General features: G+C 41.8%; 1 protein-coding gene across 4 annotated transcripts in view; it reads right to left on the bottom strand.

The window, feature by feature from the left end:
* PKIB (cAMP-dependent protein kinase inhibitor beta) overlaps nucleotides 1-14,423 on the bottom strand; it is a 54,529-nt gene extending 40,106 nt beyond the window's left edge. For 2 of the 4 annotated variants that reach the window (XM_061990309.1, XM_061990308.1), the window contains exon 1: nucleotides 14,316-14,423. The gene's annotated coding sequence lies outside the window, so the exon portion shown is untranslated. Of the gene's footprint in view, nucleotides 1-14,105; nucleotides 14,193-14,315 lie in introns of those variants that run through there. The other 2 variants (XM_061990310.1, XM_061990313.1) reach the window with 2 other exon arrangements.
* Nucleotides 14,424-16,049: the final 1,626 nt, after the last annotated feature.

The raw sequence follows: 16,049 nt of genomic DNA, 5'->3' as shown, positions 1-16,049 counted from the left end.
TCTGGCAGTGTCCTTGCTCTTCTCTCTGCTATGTATACCACTTAAGTTATGGGAAACTTCTTCGGCAGCCTGTTAGAGTGAACATAATTCTAATGTTAATTCAGCAGGTATTATTTCTGCTCCATCTCTCTTTCAGGTATGCACAGCAACAGCATTCCTTCTGTTCATTCCAGGAATTAAATCTGCCCTCTACCCATTTAAGGAAAAGGATGAATGCACTGGCTTATTCTGACTACAGTTCCACGTGTCAGTGCTCTACACAAGGATGTGTTCAGTGCATACATCAATCAGCCATGCAGCTTTACAGCAACAAGCAGGCAGATGTATGCAATTTTTCAGTGTCCTTAGTATGGAGGACATCACTAAAGAAAAAGCAGAGCCAGTGTACAACTGTGCTACTGAGAACCATCTGGCATAATTTTTAACAGCTATTCCGAATTATATCAGAAGTCAAATTCACCCTCATTTACCCTCAAGCTGAACATTTAAGACAGGCACCCACACCAGACTCCACCCTTCAAGTCATGGGTGGTCCATTCCTTAGTCCTTGATGAGGTGTGGGTCTAAGCTGGTTAAAAGTACTTCTTGAGGCAGGAAACTATTCTTGAAAGAGCTCTTCTAAGGATGCACTGCTTAAAACACCAGTAGTAATAGAAATAGGGTGGTATACATCTCACATAAATGAAGAGACACATGGCACAGGCCTCAAGACTGTGTGCATTCAGCTAAGTTCCTTTCAAGGTTTTATTCAATATTAAAAAAATATTCATGCATAACTATTCAAGAATGTCTATTCCCATTAAAGGATGTCCAAGCTCTACAGCCAACTTCTCATACAGTGCTCTGTATTTTTTCTCTCTATTTGTCCTTAGCAATGTTTTGCTTCTCCAGAGAATCTTCAGGGCAGCATGAAGGAGACAGTAAGAATTTCACAGTAGTATCAGCTCTGTTAAAAGCACAAAAGCTACCCTGACACAAGAGTCACTGGGCAGGGGTTTATGCCTAATGCTCAGGCTCTTTCTACCATGCGTTCTTCTTAGGATGCTTCAGTCAGACAGTCCTACATCATCCTCTCAGTTTTTGTGCTCGCTGAGTTTCATAAGACAATAATTGATTCTTCAGAGGTGTGCGTTTGGAATACACCTGGGAGCTGACTGTCAAAATATTCTCTACATATATTAAAACTGTGTCTATATGAAGACAAATGGAGCAACATCTGCAAATAATCTACTCTTCTGGAATTGTGCTCTTTCAACTACAGAAGTGAATGCTGAAAAATGGGTACCAAATATCAAAAACCAACTCACGCAAAATAACTTGGACAAAGGACAGTGAGCTGCAAGTTCACACTAAGCCCTTTACAAGTGCAAGTGGCAATTTTACTCAAAACTCTAAATGACTATAAAAAGGAAAAATCAAAGTCAGGGCATACTTGAGATTTCATGCTGCAAGATAATACACTGAACCTATGTACCCAGGAAAGCAGAGTGGGGTTTCAGGTTGCTTACTAAGTGATCTAGAACAGTTCAATAGACCTGGAGTAGTTCAGTGGCCGTAGAGAAAAACAAATCAAGTGAAACAACAATGCCCAGTCAGTGTGATGGCAGAACACTTCTGCTATGCAGCATATTTTGCATATGTACCAATAAGGGTTTCTGGGATCATAAACTTTTTCACAAACAATTCATTTCCATTATCACCCTCTTGGCACAATTGAATCCAGAGTACATCACTTGCCTCATTAGGATAACATAAACTCATCCAGTCTTTCAAGAAACTTTCCTGGTGACATGGTTGTCTGTTCTGCATTTTGAAGGCTTCATCTCACAACTAAGAAGATAACATTTTCCCATTTTAGTGGGAAATAGATGCAGATTTTTCTCCCCTTCCCTATGTGCCATGTTCTTGTATGCAGAGAAGATGGTACTTGCTACACTGCTGGGAGCCACTACTGCACTGCACATTACATCTGAGCTTTGTGGAAGCTCATTCTGGATTAATTGGATAGCTGCCTTCACTGCTCAATCCAAAAAAAACCCCAAACACAAATAAAGAATCAAGGTTACATGGTAAAAAATGCCTTTCCAAAATCAAGTTGTGGAAGATAAGTTTAAATTTCTGAATTGGAAGCAATCGATTTGGTGGTATAACAGGAAAGTTCTTTTGATTTGTTTGCATTTTAGTTTGCTTATGGTTTGTTTTTGTCTATTGTTTTAAATCTGAACCATCCATCAATCTAAAGCAGCTCTGTACAATTCCTACATTATGTTAGTAGGCACTGATGATCCAAAGCAAGGATTAGTAACAAATCTATGCCATCCCAGAGCCATTAAACCAGTACGGGACAGAAAAAAGGGCAGATGCATCTGGTAACTAAAATGACCTTTCCTACAGATTTCCATGTTTCATTACTGACATCTTTTCTGGTTGTACAGATCCTGTAGTACACTGTAGCATCAGAGTTCTTCCTGAATTGTGGAGATGAAAATATGATAGCCTTTACCACCAAAATGGGAAGAGTCTTACTCACTGCAATTTGTTACTGCTTATCAGTGCAAAAACACCAATACAATTTTTTTCTTCCAAATAGTGAAGATACTTTAATAAATCCTATTAAACCCAAGCATCAGCACCACTCCCAGCATTAAACTGTTGAACATGGTGCCGTCTTTCTGTGGGAAATTTATGACCAGAGGAAATTTTCTAGCCTTGGTATTTTTATAGCATCCAATCATTTTTTGATGGAGAAAAAGCAGAGTCAAGATTTCAAAGGCTATTCAAAGTGTCCTCCACCTTGAAGAAGGAAAGTAACCTGTACTGGGACACCTGCCACAGCTCCTAAGCCAAATCATTCAGTCACTTGTATTGTCTCAATAGACTAGGAAAGTATTCACAAGGTCTCATTTGAGTCACCCTGCCCTTTTGGTTATAAACTCATACCATCCCAACCTTTTATTTCATTCCTCTGCCCAGTATAACTGATGCCCATTGCCAAAGCCATGGTGTACAGCCCCAAGGCCAAAGGGCATGTAGCAAGGGGTCCTCAAGCCTCTCCATCCGCCACAGACCGAGTTCCCCCAGCTACCTGATGGCCCTTCACCCCAGCTCTGCTCCTTCCCAAGGCATTCAAAGGAGCATCCTGGAAACTCAGCATCACAGGCAAGAAGTACAGACAGCTGAGAAGCCATTTTCTGTCAAATTATTACCAAAAGAAGCATTATCTGATTAGAAAATACAAAAAACCAAAAACCCTGATATTTTTGTTCCTCTAATTTAGAAACTGAGGGTGCAATTTCCCCCAGAAAGCTGATGCCACAGAATTAGTAGTGGGTTTTTCCAGGTATTTTATTCACAGTTTAAACATTCAAATTGGAGTCTCAGTAAGTGTTTGCCGAATGTTGAGCACCGCTATTTTTATCTAGAGAAATATCAATTCAGTTGTCATAATTCAACAACGAATACTGAGCACCATGTTTGTTCAGAGTGGTATTTCTCCTAGGATTTACAACTCCAGAGCTATTACTGGAAATGCCTTTTTCTCCTAAGCAGCAGCTTTTCTACTGAAACATAATTAACAATATAACACACCACTGCAGCTCCTCTGCAGCTTCCATTTGCAATCAAAGTGCTGTCAACCTCTGTCAGTATTACTCTCTCTTCGGCTTCCATTCTGTCTCACCCTCCCTCCCTAAATTCAGAGACACAAATCTCGAGGAAAATGTGTGAAGACACTTTCTGAAAAGATGGAAAATGAAAAACAGAGTGTCTGCTATGTTCCTCATTCAAAATAAGCCTATGTGCCTTTCATACAGTCCATATGCTTATTTTTCTTACATTTTGTGAAACTCCCATAGTGATACCAGACATGATCATTTTGAAATATTCCTTACTCAGTTTCAGGGTTTTTTTACCCCTCAGAGGATTCACTTCTCCGAACAAACCCAGAACAGCTCCAGTCGCTTCGAAGTCAGGTACTGGCTGTGCTGGCACTGTGCAAGCACAACTCCCGACACCATCGAGCTGTTTTTAGCTCCCATGCTGCCTGAGGCTGAGCATCTTCCCCCTCATCACATCCTATTTAGTGATGAGCCATCTATCCTCATGCTTTTGAACCCTACACTCTCTTACAAGATGGAGCCTTAAAAAGGTCTTCATCAAAAGAACATATCTCTGTGTGTGCTCCTATCAAGGTCTTTGCCCCAACACACAGGAGAAGCCAAAGAAGTCAACATGGGCACTAAAAAAAATCCTGGAGCTAGGTCTTACCTTGTATGTATTTTTTTCAGCTGTCTAGATTGGCTGTTTGTCTGACAGAGCAGTTGAGACTGGCACAGGAGGAGTGGAGCCAGGCCCCCATGCCAGCTCCTGGTAAGACATCTGAACAAATATCCCTATTTCGGGAAAAGTTTGATTTCAGATGGCAATTACATCTCACCCTTGATGAGCTCCTTCTTTTCTAAGCCTAAACTGCTGGGCTGCCTCACTTGTCACAAAAAAACAGTTGATCCACTGCCACTGATGTGTACATCAAATGGGACTCCCGTCAGACAGCAGCTCAGGCTGTCAGCCTCCCTTTTCTTCCTCTATGAAATACTGACGTTGGAAAGTCCCAACTAGGAAACTGAGATTATGGGAAGCGTCATTCACTCCAGAGACAGAAGGGCAGGGCTGGCTGTTATCTTCGTTCTCCAGTTCTCAACCAGGAATAAATGGGGAACAAATACATTCAATCCTACCCAGAATGGTAGATCTACAGAAAGGTCTGAACTGGAAATACCAGCTTTCTGGTGGTTTTGATCTGAAATCACATCAGGAGGGGAGTGGTGGTGAGAGTGGCTGAACCATTTAAATTTTCAATTGACCTTTTATTAATCTGCTTTGATTCACCTCTAACCTTGCACACTTTTTCTGAAGTTCTGAAAAGGTACAGAAATGAGGACAAGATACAGATTCAAATAAATAATCACTTCTTTTCAAAATGTGTGCTTAGAAAATATAGTAAGAGCCAGTCAAGTGATTACGTGTACTTAAAAACTCCCTTTGACAAAAGTACATCTCTGAACCTCATCTTTTAGTTCTTCCAGAGTATAAACCTTTATTTAAGTAACAGAATTTTCTAGGTTTTGCAGAAATCTAAAGAACAGGTCACTTTGAAGATCATTACGGTGTGAAGTTTTAATTTATTTTTTTGGTAGTCAGAATCAAGAGGCAGATAATACTCCATGTGGACTTGTAAAACAAGTCAGCTGGGTAAATTTGTTCAGCCTTCTTCTACACTATTTAGACACTTCACCAATTACTACCTCTTTCCAAAGTGGCGTCCAAATTTGTTTGTTCTCTCTTTATAAGACGTAATTTAACTCTCTACAAAGGATGGCTTGTTAGTGAGTCACTTAATTAACACAGTGAATATACATTTGAATGTTTGACTGTAGCCATTCAAGATAGCTAAGCTTCTGTGATAGCATTCAATTTCCATGGTAAGATGCTTGAGTTGTTCACTCAAAGCAAGAAATAGTCTCTATTTAAATGTTTCCATTTTGAGTTATTTTAAATAATTAGTAAAGGTAAAATGAACTAGTATAACGAATTACTTTCGAAACTTGCTAGAATAGAAACAATACACTAACCTCTACTGGGAAATCTGTTTGAGAAACAAATTGTCCCATTTATTCAGTTTTACTTTCAAGTGCTATTTCCAGCTGCCTTTAAGTAATGAAACTCTGGAAAGAGAAAAGGAACATAAAAGTGCATTAGCGCATTAATAGAAGGAATGGCTTGGACATTGTGTACACTCTCTTCAAACTGTAAATGATAAAACTACAAATTCAGAACAGGAATAGCTAACATTGCCTTTTCACTAAGTCTTCTCTCTGAAGGTACTGTGCTCTGGCTCTATGCTATATGCCTTCCACGTTCAAGTGGAGAGCTTCCAATTACAGCAATAACAGGATGCTTCCATTAGTAATCGGCTGAGATTTATTTTTATTCAGTCCAGTTCCTTCCATAATTCTAGCTTTTCCAGCAAACAAATGCAAGTGCAAAGGGAAGGAAAACAACTATTCCCCCAACCTTCACACGCTCATCTTCTTAAGCTGTTTTAAGCTCTCCGAGATAAACAGCAAGCACTTTTAGTGACGGTTTCTGAGTAATGACAGGGAAGTGAGGAGGTGGTTGAAAGCACCACTGGCTTCTTAATGCAAACTCTTTTATACCACTCAGAGAACACATGTTGAATCACTGCTCACATGAAATAGCTTTGACAACACCAAGAGGAGCTTTTTGCTTGATGTTTGTTTAAGTGAGACTGTATCTATTTTAGAAGCAATTGCTTTTATTTTACTTTTTCTTTACTTTTTCTTTTTTTTGTTAAACAGAAGGAACCCGCAGTCTTAATAACAGATTAGTGAGTGGCTGTCTTCTCTGGAGACTTAATTATTGTGAGGCTTCACTGCACTCCAGCTCTTCTGAGAAGCCATTTAGGGAAAACATAACAAGAGTAGCATGGAATTTCTGATACCTGAGCTTCCCAAGAAGAAAGACAAGCGAGACATATTAGAAGAACCCCATCTTCACTGAGGGACCTTTCTTTAAAACATCAAAATCACACCATTGCACACGATGCCTACTTCCAAATAAGCAAAAGGATTAGCGTTTCATTTTTCATCACAGAACATCAAATATCCTATTAACACTATAGCAAAATATGTTTACAGAAATCCCTGCATATTTATGGTACTATATTGTGCCTCAAGAAAAACTTTCCTTAGGTGAACAAATGCAGCTGCAAATCAAATTAGACTTGGAGCCTGAAACATAGCACATGCAATACACTTAGAAATTATTTTACTACATTGAATGTAACCATTTTTAAGACAGATTATATTGTCAAGATATTTAAGGCAGAGACTGCAAATCACTATGTTGTTGTAAGCTTCTATTTGTTATCTCTTATTAAATGTACTGCCACTGGCCACCTTTCAACCTGGGAAATAAGGGTCACTCTTCCCTGTTAACATTTTTCTTGCACAGATGGTAACAAGGAATTAGCAGAAAGTTTTCAGAGGCTTGGCTTTTAACTTGTGATGACAGGGTCACAGGACAGCTGAGGCTGGAGGGGAGGTCACAGCAGGCTCAGCGCCAAGGTCAGCTGGGACTACTCAGAGCTCTCCTTCCTCGGGGCTCTGAACCCCCAGATGGAACTGTCACTGCCCCATTGTCCCCAGGGAAATGCCTTTCCTCGTGTACAGCCTGAACCTCTTCTGCTTGGTCCAGCCAATGCCCTTTGTCTCTCCAGTTCTCCTGTCTTAACTACCTCCCTGCAGCTACCAGGAGCCGCTGTCAGGTTCCCCACCTGAGCTGTTTCCCCTCAAGCTGCAGCTGCATTCCTGTGCCCAAGGCCAACTCCTGTTACAGGCAGGATTGCAGCTGAACCAGTGTCTACCCTTCCAGTTACAAGTTGTCTCTGTATCAGCATCCCATTCATGCTCTGGAAGACGTCGTAACAGAAACATAAAGCTCTGTTCCACTTCTCAGTTCCAGGGCAGCTTCCCTTTTTTGTAGTACTGTTTATAAGGACAATCCTCCAAATTTTTATTCATATAGCAGCAGAGAATCTCCAGTACTCCCATTTTTTAAATTAAGATGAAGTGCCATATGACTGCTCAACACCTGCCAAAGCTAACAATGCTATCCACAACTGGCTAAGCCCTGAGAAATGTGTGTACTTCAGGTATTAAGCAAACCACAATCTTCTACTTGGTACCATGGGGGAAATTCTCATTACATTTAATGTCCTATTTTCAGAACTGCTTGTTGACTCAGAGACAGAATTTCTAGACATCATCTTCCTCTTTTCTGATTCCTTTAGTTCTCCTATCTAACCAAATCCTATCCACAAGAGAGAGAAGAGACCTCTGAAGGTCTTCACATAAATACTTAGAGGATGAATCTTAACAACACTGTTTAATGGAAACTGTCCTAATCTAGCTAGCAACAGGACAAGGGGTAATGGGATGAAGCTGGAACACCAAAAGTTCCACTTAAATATAAGAAAAAACTATTTCACTGTGAGAGTGGTGGAGCAGTGTCACAGGCTGCCCAGAGGGGTTGTGGAGTCTCCTTCCTTGGAGGTCTTCAAGACCTGACTGAACATGTTCCTGTGCGACCTGATCTAGGCGGACCTGCTTCTGCAGGGGGGTTGGACTGGATGATCTCTAAAGGTCCCTTCCAATCCTTACCATTCTATGATTCTATGACTCTAGTGATGGTAAAATCCACCTTTGTAGATATGAATTGCTTATGAACAAAGTGTACCACATGTTGCCCAAGAATTAAAGCTATTTTTGATGAGGCAAAGGGAAGGCATAGACTCACTTTAATGATTATCTCTTTGGCACCACACAACAATATGTCATAGAGCACTTTCATTAGTTAGTATGAAATACATAACAGATGACAACACTTCTGCTTCTGTCTGAGCAAAAGCAAGATATTTTGTAATGATGAAATTATAAATAACAATGGGTCAGGTGTTCAGTTAGAGGACACAAATGACATAAGATTTAAAATTAGGCAAAATAAAAATTAAAGAAGGGGTCAAACCTGAGTAAAAGGGAATACTTTATCCAGACAGAATATATACTCGTGTGAATATTTAATACTGGTCTAGTATCACAGCCTCAGCATTATACAGAGATCACAAAATACCACACTTACACGTGTTTTCTGTAGTGTACATGTACAAAAGCCAGAGAGCTTCCATGTAAATACTCCTAAGATACAGGATAACTCCAAAGTGTTTTCTAATCAGAATATATTATGTCATGAGGAAAATGTACATGTTTTCATGAAATACTGTTCTGAAACTATGACAAAGTCGCACTGTTAAAAGCTCTGGGCACACACACTGAAACTTCCCTTCTCCCCAGTTCTCCTCATTTTCATTGTTGTTGGTTCCTGTTTTTTTAAGGCATATCACAGACGTATCACTGATTTGTTTCTGCAACTAACTCAAAATACTGTTAAGCGTATCTTGGTGATATTACCTCTCTTGGTGATATTACCTCTCAACAAGTCAGCCTGCTCCATCAGGAATAACAATCACAAAGGCCAAGCCCAGATATCTAAAGGCATTTGTGTTTGCCTTGCAAAAATACTGCTTAATCTGGATTAAAGAAGGAAAAAAAGCAAGTGCTCTCTGATCTGCAATTGTTTCTCTGGGATCTTCCTAAGGACACCACATAAAATGTTTTTTAATTAAGAGCTGCATCCTTGCAGCACAACCTTGCAGCACAGAGCTGTCCCCACCTCTGAGGTCAGTGTGGAAAGACGTGGATTACAAACCAAGCAAAGACATGCAGAAAAGCTTCTGCCACATCTAGTCAGCATTGACTGTGCTCTGGGAAACTACAGCTGAACACCCCCTGATCAAACACCTCATCCTAAATGCACCTGACACAGCTCCACGCTCAAAGGCTGCTCAAGGTCCATGTCCTCCCATGTGCAGCACAAACCTGACCCAGATGGTAAAACTGTCATCTCCCTTCACTGACAGGTTTTTTTACACTGTAGGCAGGACGTGCTGCCTCAGCCACAGCTGAACCCTGTGAAGGGCTCTTGCTCTGAGCCCAAAGCTGCTGAGTTTCTCATCCCAGCCCACCCTCCTGGGGCTCTCCTCTCTGCAGCATGTCACTGCCCTTCTTTGACCTGCCAAGGGCATGAGTTTGCATACTCTTTCCAATCTGTCACAGTGGGTCAAGTTAAACACTTCTGCAGGAAGTCTTTTAAGATCCCTTGAATGTCTCTTAATCTAAACACACTGGGTAGAACCTATGTATGCTGCTACATCCCACTCCCATTTCTGGAAGGGATGCAACTGCTGGTGAGGGGTAGGGGGTGAGGAGTAGGGTGAGAGTTGCCTCAAATCAGCTGGGCAGCAGCCAGCCTCGAGTGCCTGATAGCAGCTCCCCAGGGCACAGGGAGAGCACGGGGGGGCTGCCAGGAGGGGCCAGGTCCTTGAGGCGGGGAATAAAGGATGTTTGGCTCCATCGAAGTGCAAGATGAGGCAGGGCAAGATGTTACATGAGCATGTGTGCTTGTTCATAGAGAAAAAGACATTCTTGCATGCCTACTTCCTTCTCTTGCTGGTGTAAACCGGGAGACTAAAGTCAAAACGTAATTGTTATACAAGCAGGGCACCTCATCTTTAACGACAAATGCAGGCTTTAATAACACAGAAATGATTTCCAGAAAATGTAAAGATAAACCTAGTGCAGCTTGAATGGAGATTAATGCTGGTTTTTTTTTTTAATTAACATTATTCACTAAATACTTGACTAAATTGCTTTCATTTATTTATGTATGTTCATTCATGTCCTGACATGTCCAGCTGATACAATTTCTACAATAGGGAAAAAAAAAAAGCAATTCAACTTACTATACTGTTAAAGCGTTCTAAAAACCAAACCAAAAAAACAAAACAAACCACTCAAAGCAATTTTTTAGGAAGGTAATGAAAGAGAGAAAAAAAAATAAGTGTTGTGGTGGTATTAATGTTGGAAAGACACGGAAGGAGAAAATAGGCAATTACCCATAAATACAGCTCTTAGTTTAGTTATTTAACAGAATAAAAATCAACAACCACCACTTAAAACTCAATAAAAGCATCATGTACTTATAAAAGACTTGCTAGATAAACTCACAATACCTTTTTATATCTCTCCTCCATTATCCTTCCCCTGTCACGACACGAGGAACTATGCAAAAAAGCGCCCAACCAGAAGAAACAGCAATGGAGGCAGGAAGCAAAATAAAGTCCAATCAAAAACTTGCAAGCAATTCCAAGAAACTGACTGTGGGAGAAAGTAGGTTTTATTGTGACCAGTGTAAGCGAGCGCTTGCACTGAGTCAAGGTGAGAAAAGAAAATTATTGCCCTGTAAGCTATTAACCCTGTATCTAGAAATATTAAACTATGAGCTAGGAAAGCAACATGTCAGTTTATGAAGTTGAGGAAAAACAGCATTTATATATATCTCATTACCAGACATCTCAGACAAATAGAGCTTATTTTGAGGGAACTATGGAGGAGAAAAGGCATGGGCAAAATTTCTAAGGTTGCGTGCTCCCAAGGACAGAGAAATTGAAAAATATAATCACCAAACCTGGAAGTAGCAACAACTATAAAGTTCAGCATCCTATGGAGCACCCACACAAACTTTCTCATGTTTGATTAGTTGAATGCTTGCTACAGCTCTTCTCTCAGTGGGGTCATCAACCTCATCGCTCGATAAGAGAGGTTTGTAAGAACTTTATCACTTTGAAATCTCTTCTATTTATATTGGTTGAAATCATAGAATAGAATATGATCATACTGTTTCAGTTGGAAAAGACCTCTAGAATTGAGTCTAACCACTAATCTCACACTGCCAAGCCCATCACTAAACCATGTCCTTCAGTATCTCATCTATGCATCTTTATCTCCAGGGATGGGAACTCCACTACGTCCCTGGGCAGCCCATTCCGCTGCTTAACAACCCTCTCAGTGAAAAACTTTTTCCTTATCTCCAATGTAAACCTCCTCTGGCACAACTTGATGCAAAATGATGCCCAGGGGTAAAAAATTATTCCATGACAATGAGGGGGACTATCAGTTGAGATGGTGTTATTATTTTACCTTCATCTCATTATAAAACCAAGTTGAAATTAATATAGTCAGGACAGGGGAAGAAACAACAAACAGAACTCTCTAATGTGAAAACCTTCTAAATCCAGAATTATTGTCAAGTACAGAAGACATTACTTCACATGAGGAAAGTCAGAATTTGGAGCTTTTCACAAACAGATGACCACTCCTGACTTTCTAGGATTTCTGCTAAGCTATGCTCTTAGGCTGCAATGAAAATCTGGATGATCCCTTTGTAAAAAATGTAAACATTGGAATCTAACACAGATGTTTGACCGTCTAAATACTTCTACCAGAAAAGATGGCTTGGTTTTCTTTTTGTAATTCTCCCCTTTCAGTGATGGGACTGAGTTGCCAGTCTGGATACCAGAGAGTGGAACAAATCAAGCCATCAATCAAAATTCATACATCGTTTCACTGCTTCCAAAACCGAGAGAATGAGGGGCATGCTAGGGAGACATTGCAGAGTCCATCAAAGTATGCAGAGAGCACAGAAATTTACCTCACTCTTCCCCCAAAGCCAGTCAAGAGGGAGCTATGCCCAAAGAAGTGAGCAAAGTCCTTGAGCACCTTCACCAGAAAGAGAAATCAAGGAAGACCAGCAGAAAGACTGGCAAGGAGTTCAGGGAATGTACAGTCTCTCGCTAGAGTAATCATTAGCTGATGGAGAGAAGCTACACATACAATTCCTCACAGATTTTCATCCCAGGTTTTTCGAAGCAGGTATGTTTTGAATGATTCACTGAAAACACTCATTGTTATGCTAACAGAAATTATTATTTGAATGAGATAGACCAATAAATGTACTCAAGGGAATGTCTTTACACTTCCAGGCAGATCAACAACTAAGGTTCTCTGCATTTCATGATTTGCATCACTATTTTTTTTAATTTGTCATTATTTTGAAGCTCATGTATATTTTTACAGCATACTACTGTATGTTATGCTGTTTTGCATCAATTTGTTACTATCACAACATATCTAAGATAAAGTAGGTTGACTTCTGTTCCAACAGTGTACGTTTCAAACTCAATCTACAGAACTAAACCTTCACTCTAATGGTACAGTGACTGCTTTAGTAAGTTGCTTGGAGATGTTTCTAGTGAAGTTTCAATTTATATTACTTCCATCCAAGTAGTTTTATCAACCACACTGTAGTATTTCACAAACATCATAACATAGACATTTAAATTCAGCATTTCAAAGAGAATATTAAAAAAAGAAGTAAAAACTCCCACATTTCTTCAGTGAGGAAAGGTAAACAAAGTCGTGGTCTTTCTCTCAAGGTCTCCATTCTGATCAAATGCTTCATACAAACTGGTTTTTCTAGCTAGAAAAGGTGACAAAGTTACACCATGTAAATCAACAAGCTGTATATATTTTCAGGTTCGTCAGTCCTAACCACAGTGCCCGCAAAAATGGCTAGGATTGTCTTGAAATTACCAAAGTCTCATTATTTTTCAAAACTGAAGACTTTAAGAATTTGGTGTGTCTGCACCAATCACTTCAGAAGTATTCTGAATACTCTTTTTACTGCTTCCTTTGCTAACAGTACTTACTTGCCTGCTCTTCACAGTCTACAAATAACTTTTAACAAATGCAGAGGAGCTTCCATCATAACCAAATTAAGAATAAATTCTCTTATTGCCAACGTTTTGTTGCAATCAGAATGAAAAATACCTGCCTTGTGAGTACAAGGACACTCCTTGCAATCATGGAAAGATTAAAGTCAATGATGCATTTTAACTGATTTCCTAGGAACATCTTTTGCATCAACAAACTACACATTAGTTGTTCATTATCTTGTCCATTCAACTTTAATTATGGACTTCATGCATAAAGGTAATTTTCCAGAAATGTATTTTAACATAACTTACACGGTGACATTATGTAAATAAAGGCAGTATTTTTACTCTCTACTCCTCATGCTCTTAGCACTGATTAATTTGACCATACAAACACAATTTCAGAGAGGAACTGTAGATTAAAATTGCACCTGGAGCACTTCTGATTGCTCTTCTGTTGCAGGAAAAGTCATTTTACTTTCTTCCTGACGAGAGGAAACCTACTTATGGCACTCACTATCAGTTTCCCTGAGCACTTCCTAAACGCATATACCTAACGTTGATAAACATTATACGTGGTCGGTGAGTGGTAGGGAGGCATCCTCGGGCAGGGAGGTACGAGCAGATTATCCGTCACTTAACAGAGCACCTGGGATGCGGTCGGACATGGCCCCTATGTCCTCAGCAGCACCCCTGACAGCTACCTCCTCTCCCTCAGCATCTGAGCTACACGTCCTCTGCCCTAACTTCTCCCTTTCCCCAAGAGCGTGTGACGCCGGTCAGGGGGGTAACCAAAGCAGAGGGCGGCTGTAGTGACTGCGGTAGCGGGGGGTCCGGAGCTGGGCGGGACGCGCACCTTACCTGAGCGCTCCGCGTCGCCGGGGCTCGGCCAGCCGCGAGTCCTCCCGCCGCCCCACACGCCGCCCAGCGCTGCTGCTGCCGCCGCCCCAGCCGGGTGTCCCTCGCTGGCGCCCGGCCCGGCGCACAGCACACCCCCGGCGCCCTCGGCCCCGCCGCGGTGCGCCGCTCCCCCTCCGCCCCCCTCGCCCACCGCCGCTTTCCTCACCCGCCGCCGGAGGTGCCGCTCCCGCGGCCGGCGGCTCTCTGCCCTCGGCCCGCGCTGCGCTGGGAGGCTGTGGGAGGGAGACAGTGAGGCGGCGGTGCTGCCCTGCCCGCCCCGCGGCCGCACCGCCCTCCCGCCGGCGCGCCTGTCCCGGCAGCGAGCGGCGCGGGGGGGCCGGGGCCGCGACTGGAGCCTCCCCCTCAGCGCATGGAGTGGCCGCAGCGGGGCACTCCCGAGGGGTGCCAAGCCTGCAGGAGTTGGATCGCTTGCCCAAGCTGGCCCCCGGGGCACCGCTCCGCACATGGGGCGACGCTCCCCAAATCATCGAGTGAGGGGTGGCCCAGCTTGCTCTCTCCCCTCCCCGCCGGCTTGCCACTGCATCCGGGAGAGGGGACCTGGCCGGGGACCTTCTCTCACTTCCAACAAGCATGGAGAGATGCCTCCCAAGAGTTTCCGTTCCCTTATGGCCCTCGCAGAGGCACAGAGCTGTCCATCTGCAAACTGGTGGTGGTGAGGAGAGCAGATCACAGAGCCGGTCACCGTGAAATAGTGTGGAAAAATACAGCTCTTACCTGAAGCCTTGCTCGGTTTGGTCTCAGTTTGTTGTGTTGCACAGGGTTTTTTTTGGCCACAGTCCTTCAAACTGCACCAGCAAAATGACACAGGACATCCTCCTGCTCCTGCCAGACGCAAGCAGCTAGCGTCTGACAAATCCTGGTGTGAAAACAATGCAAAAAGTTGGCACCTGCATGCAGCCATATGTGACCCTTTTTGGCCACAAGCTTTATTACATAGCACAGGGATAGGCTGTAGTGCAGCTGCACTAGTCTGTCGTAAGACTTCTGGCCTCTGGGACTTGCCTTTACACAGGACCTTGGAAAAAGCCGACCTGGGCCTAAAATCAGCAGCCTTTGCATTTTTCCTCTTAAAATATTACGCTGTAAAGAACATTGCAAGTCCTCTGTGTTAATTGTTGTGTTTCAGTGGAAACTCAAAAGTTAACATCTCACATCTTTGAGCATATCGAGGCACTAGCGCATTCCCTACAGTTGAGTGCAGAGGATCATATTGTACCAAAGTGTCTTTGAAAGCTTTCTAAAAGATCTAAAAATTTGAAGCATTGATTTTTGACATTGCAGGGTTTTTGTCATTGTACCACAAGGACTCTAGACTAGTTATTTTTAAATCTCTAGTTTTGAAAATCTCACTGCAGCCAATCTGTATATGCCTGAGCCTTTATCCAGCCATTTCTTTAGATCCAGTCGTAGCCACATGACGGGGGAACCTGCACAGAGATTTTCCATTTATACCTGATATTTTGAGAACTGGATAGATTCAGGTAAGGATGGGTATCGCACCTGTTTTTTTCCAGTGCTTACACTACAATCATGTTAGCAATTTTGTCATGTTTGTTTATGATTACAAATAAAGGGAGTCAGAGGGTTAGTATTTTATTTCATTTTGAAACCGAAGTTAGTGTTCCTGAACCTAAAATCCCTTGGTTTTTACTTTCTACATTTTTTCTAATGTGACCTGGAATACTTAGGATCTATTTTTAAGACTAGTTAAGCCATGTTAATACAGTAATCCAATTTACAATGGAGACTTTAAATACTTAATTACTCAGGTGATGGCTTACAAAAGGTTGATTATCTTGTGTTTTTATTAGCTCTTTCCAAATGTCCTCTTATAAGAGCTGAACTTTGGAGTCATGCCAATGCTCTCTCTAAAACATAT

Source organism: Colius striatus, chromosome 2, assembly GCF_028858725.1.
Source record: "Colius striatus isolate bColStr4 chromosome 2, bColStr4.1.hap1, whole genome shotgun sequence".
In the NCBI taxonomy this organism is placed as follows: Eukaryota; Metazoa; Chordata; class Aves; order Coliiformes; family Coliidae; genus Colius; species Colius striatus.
This window is presented reverse-complemented; position numbering and strand designations above follow the sequence as displayed.